This window comes from Euphorbia lathyris, chromosome 1 (genome assembly GCF_963576675.1).
Source record: "Euphorbia lathyris chromosome 1, ddEupLath1.1, whole genome shotgun sequence".
NCBI lineage: Eukaryota > Viridiplantae > Streptophyta > Magnoliopsida > Malpighiales > Euphorbiaceae > Euphorbia > Euphorbia lathyris.
The window spans coordinates 11,268,135-11,274,134 of record NC_088910.1 but is presented as its reverse complement, the minus strand read 5'-3'; positions in this window follow the sequence as shown (position 1 = coordinate 11,274,134).

The following is a 6,000-nucleotide window of genomic DNA, read 5'->3' as shown; positions in this document are numbered from 1 at the left end:
AAGAGAAAAAAATAAAATTAAGAGATGGTTAAGAATATCCACAATTGACAAGTATATATATATATATATATATATATCACTTTTACCAATATTTTTTTTATATAATATCCCTTAGGTTTGCAAATATTATATTAGTTAGTTTTCAAAAACATACTTTAAAGTTTTTTATTTAGACAAAACTAACTAATTGGTCCTCAGTTTATAAATTTTAAAGAGAAAAATGAAAAAGCTTAGCATGTTTAGTTTGAACATAAGCAACACAAGAAGAAGTAACTTTATAAAATGTAGAAAAAAGGATTAATAAAAACGTCCTTATAGAGTTTAGGGGGTTGCCATATATAGAACTAGTACAACTTAATTGTAGAATTATATCCTAATTAGAATTCCTTACACGATTATTTAGTGTAGTCGCAAAATCGAAACAAAAATGGGAATTATTTGATATGAATTACATCTATAAATAAATCACAAAATAATAATGATATAATAGAAGTTATTGTTAGACAATTACCTTGTTCGATTTGATTGCTGAACAAGGCTTGTGTTGTCAAACATTGGTCGCTAAAATTGTCATAACCAGGATAATGAGAGATGATAAAGCTGTAGCGGTTTGCAGTAACATTTTCTCACATGTAAATGGCTAGCCATAGCATGAGACGGTTTCTTCCTTTCATCTTATTATCTCTGATTGTAAATTCCTGCTCAAATAATTTACTAATGTTGCTGTTGTTTTGGGTTTTCTATTGTTGGGGATCTAATTTTGTAGTTTGAAAGTGGTTTTTTTTTATTAAATTTTGGAAACTAATATCTCAATAACATACATGCCTAGTGATATTTTAGATTTTTCATTCAATGTAATATTTATATTGCATGAATTTTTTAAAAAATATTTGTCAAATTTTAAACTTTTTTTTTAATTTCAACCATATCAGTATATACACCAATTTTACGAGTAAATAACTACACATATTTAACAAATAAGAAAATGGATAACATGTGTTAAAATGCATTCGAAGAATAAATAATCAAACGCCGCCGCCCTGCCACCAACTCCTGCGGCCATGACTGATTCATCCTTTGCGATTGCTCACCTTTTTGAGCGATCCTCTTTCGTTAAAGCTTCTTCATCCCTAACCCCTCCGATCCAACCTCGCCCACCTTCTTTTGCCTCTGTGGTCAGGAAAGATATTAATCCGATCGTTATTCCAGCGCCGGCTGCGCCACGGGTCTCCTAGGAAGGAGGCTTTAAAGCCATCAGAATCCAACAGGCTATCTATGAAGAACGCATCAAATCATTCGAACACTCGGTGATTGGGAGATTGACCCTCTCAAAAGGGGAACGGCCATGGAAGCATCCGGAGCTCAAACACAAGCTGAACCAGATTTGGCAAAGGAATTTGGATTGGAAGCTCATATCCCTTGATAAGGGTTTTTTTCATATTATAATGCCCTCGGCAACAGCTCTGCAAGCAGTATGGAGTCTTGGTGCCATCCCACTCAAGCTTGGCATTATGCGTTTCAGCCCGTGGACTCCCGGATTCAATCCAGACTTGCATAAATCTTCATCCGCTCAGGTATGGGTTCGTTTTTATAACCTCCCTTGGGAATTTTGGGATCCTCGTATTCTTGCTAGTATCGCCCGTGTGGTGGGAGTCCCAATTCGATTTGATCAAAATACGGTTAATGGAGAATTTGGACATTACGCTAGGGTCTTAATTGACGTTGATCTGTCCAAAGACATTCAATCCAAAATCAGGGTTGACACAGATGCTAGAAAACAATGGGTTTTTATAGAATACGAACATTTGCCTGCTATTTGCTCTATCTGTGCTAACATCGGGCACTCTGCCGCGCAATGTCGTAAGAACGGCTCGAAGCAACATACTAACCCTCCTCGCAGGGATGGTAAGCAGCCTGTTCAGGCCATAAAACTCCAAAGAGAATCAAATGTTGCCTCTACTAGCAAGGGGAACGCTGCTAATGATTCTCCTGATCAGGGGGAAAATTTACAATTGGTTATTCATGAGCCAGTTAGGAGTGGTGAAGGGATAGAGGCCAGGAATTGGGGCGACTTGAGTGAAGAAGGCAGAAAAATTGACTCTGATAATGAGAATCAGGACCAGGGGCAGCAACACTCATTTGATAACAGTGCAGGACACAACTCTGGTATATTGAGGCAGACTCAGCAAATGGTGCAAGGGCAGCAACAGGCAAAAGTAAGCTCGGTGTTGAATGAGCTGGAGAATCAAGGGCAAATTCAAATACATGAGCCCATTACCAAAACCATGCTGGATGCTCCGGGGGATGTGGAATGGGCCAGGAAAATATGGAAAGACAGGGACATATTATCTGCGGACTCAGATGGTTCTCCATGGACAACAGGTAGTGGCAAGAAGAAAAAATCATCTTATGCGCTAGCTATCAGAGCGGCTCGGGCCAGGAGGCAGAGCAAGCCACCAATCCGGTTTAGATGATTGTTTTGTATTGGAATTGCAGGGGGCTCAATAACCCTCGCACGCAGCGCGCTCTACGGCTTCTTTGTAATGTTAATAATCCGGATTTCCTATGTATTGCAGAACCAATGGTTCAGTTTGATCAGATTCACCATGCTTTTTGGACTTCTATCAATTTACAATTAGTGGCTCAGAATAACTGTGGTTCCCTGTGGTTACTTATGAAAACTGGCACTCCTTCGACCCCTCGGTTGCTCAGGGCCGTGGATCAGCATATAACAGTCAGTTACTCCGTGCAGGGTAAAGATTTCATTCTATCCTTTCTCTATGGAAGTGTCTCGGCCGTTATTCGTCGGGAACTTTGGTCTTCGCTTTTGAATTTGAATTCTGGTAATAGATGGCTAGTGATGGGGGACTTTAACGCCATTACAGGCTCCCACGAGAAAACAGGGCGATGTCCTTCGAGGAGCTCCTGTCTTGATTTCAGAAACTTTATCAATAATGGGGGACTCGTTGAGGTAAACACCACAGGCAATAAGTTCACTTAGTCAAATGGGCGCCAGGGAGCAGATCATGTAGAGTGTCGTCTGGATAGAGCTTTAGTTAATGAAAGCTTTGTGGATTCTTAGGACTGCATAACGGGATCAGCACTTGCTCGTCACAGGTCCGATCACTATTCGTTGCTAATTAACTGCAAGTTGAGAGGCACAAGCAGGGCCAGATTCAGATTCCTTTCTATGTGGCTAACACATAGTTCGATCCGTGAGGTAATCTCCACGCACTGGGCATCCTCCCATATTTCTCTCCCGCCTGCACAGCTCCTAACTCACAAGTTGAAGACTTTACGCGTTGTCTTGAGGAAATGGAACAGAGAGGTCTTTGGGAGACTGTCAGACAATATCGCGGCAGCCAAATCCAGACTTGAGAATATTCAGATTGAAATATCTGATAGGGGGATGAGTTTAGAAAGATCTGATAGACACAGCCAGGCTCAGGAGGAACTTGATCTGCAGCTTCACAGGTAGGAGCTCCTTTTCAAGGACCAGAGCCGAGTTAAATGGCTTAAGGCCGGGGACCGTAATTCCTCCTTCTTCCACCGCTGCGCAAAAATAAGGAAGATTCAATCAACACTTGACTGTCTAACTATTGAAGGGGTGCGCACATCAGATGAAAATGTTATTCCCCATCATGTTGTCGATTATTATTCTGCACTTTTCACTGGCAGCTCCACTCCAGTAGACTTGAGTCCTATCAAAGAAGTGATTCCCTCTCTTGTCACAATTGCTGACAACGACGCTCTCACTAGGCGGCCCTCCCCTGCAGAGATCAAAGCTGCAGTTTTTGATCTAAATGGTGACAGTGCGCCAGGTCCGGACGGGTTTGGTGGTCTCTTCTACCATGAATTCTGGGATATTATTGAATAGGATGTCTGTAGTATGGTGATTAGCTTCTTCGAATCAGGCTACATCCTCCCGGGTATGAACTCTAATCTTATGGCCCTTATTCCAAAATTGAATGAAGCTTCGGTTATCTCCCAATTCTGCCCTATTGTGATGGGTAATTTCAGCTATAAAATAATTTCAAAGATCCTGTCGGATAGGCTGTCCATTATTGCTGAGAAAATTGTGTCTGTTAATCAGTTTGGCTTTGTAAAGGGTAGGAACATCCACCAATGTATAGCGGCTGCGTCGGAAGGGATCAATATGCTTGCCAAGAAATGCTATGGGGGAAATATGGCCCTTAAGATAGACATTAAAAAGGCCTTTGACACTCTCGACTGTAATTTCATATTGTCAGTTTTGGAAGCCTCTGGATTCTCTTTAAAGTTTCGTGATTGGATACTGAACATCTTGTCATCTGCTAAAATCTCGATCCTTTTAGGGGGTAATCCGAAAGGATATTTTGGCTGCTCGTGTGGTGTCCGGCAGGGAGATCCCCTCTCACCAATTTTATTTGGAATTGCTGAGGATTTCTTCACAAGGTGGATTTCCAAACTAGAGTGTGAAGGTACTTTTGCTCCTATGAGTTACAGTCCTAGTATGAATTTTCCTACTCATCTCTTGTACGCAGATGATATGCTTTTATTTGGTAAGGCAACGATAAGGAACATAAGATGTGTCAGACGGCTCTTTAATTTTTATGAGGAATTATCAGGTCAGGCTGTCAGCTGGGAAAAATCAGCTATTTATTTTGGCACTTCTGTTTTGAGGAATAGACGCAGACGGCTTGCTTTAGCTCTTGGTATCCGAGCTGCCAGTTTGCCCTTCTCCTACCTGGGGGTCCCATTGTTCCAAGGTAATCCCAGGAAAAGGCACCTCCAGCCCCTTGCAGACCGTTTCCTGGCTAAGTTTAGCTGTTGGAAAGGGCACTCGCTGTCCATGGCTGGCAGGCTTACTCTGATCAAATCCTCGCTTACCGGAGCCCTTACCCATTCTCTTATGGTATATAAGTGGCCGATGGGGTTGCTTTCCACGATTGATAAAGTACTCAAGAACTTCTTATGGACAGGAAACAGAGAAACTCGCAAGCTCATTAAGGTTTCGTGGGAAACCTGCTGCAAAAGTGCCAAGGCAGGAGGACTGGGAATTAAGAAACTGGGATATTTCAATCAAAGTTTGCTGGCAAAATCTAGCTGGGATCTGTTACAAGGAAACAATTTTGTTGTCAATCTCCTGAAATCCAGATTCTTAACCCGATCTGGACAGCCGCGAAAATACATCAGTATTTGGGGATCCTGCAAGACTATTTTTACTGAGCTTAGAAATCAGTCCAACTGGTGGATTGGAAGAGTATCTCAATTGAATTTCTGGAAGGATAAATGGGTTCAACCAACTATCGCGGACCAGTTGGGGATTCCGGAAGCATTCCAAACCAAGCTGCTGGATTGGGTTGACAGCTTCCTCATTGGAGATATCTGGGAAAATATTCAAGATCTCCCTGCTCAAGTTCAAGCAACCATTCGGCGAACTTCTCGTGGCTTGGATCCCTCGGATATCTGTTATTGGCGTCACTCATCTTCGGGAAGGATATCTGCCAAGGATTATTATGGTTTCCTTACGGATTCACCGGCGGTTGATTGGGGATCCCTGATATGGACAAGCTATATTCCTCCTAGGCGTTCATTCGTCTATTTGCTGTTACTTCACAATAAAATCTCGGTCCAAAGCATGCTTCAATCCCATGGCTTCCACCTTGCGAGCCGCTGCGAATTATGCAGAAGCGATATGGAATCGGTGGATCACCCGTTCCTCCACTGCGGCTTTGCAAAGGTTATTTGGCAGACGATTAGTGCGATCTTCATGACGGAGATCAATCTCGCAAGAGCAGGTAATTTTTATACTCACTTTGTGTCTTTGCTGCCGAGACAAATGCCGCGACAAAGGGTGAGGTTCTGGAGATTTGCCATCGCTACTGCGCCTTGGTTCATCTAGAAAATCCGAAACAGCGCGATTTTTGACAGCCAGCTTCCTTCAATCCAAATGATCCCCTCTATGCTCTGGCATTTCATCAAAGAGGCGCACCATATCAATCCATTGCCGGCTAGACC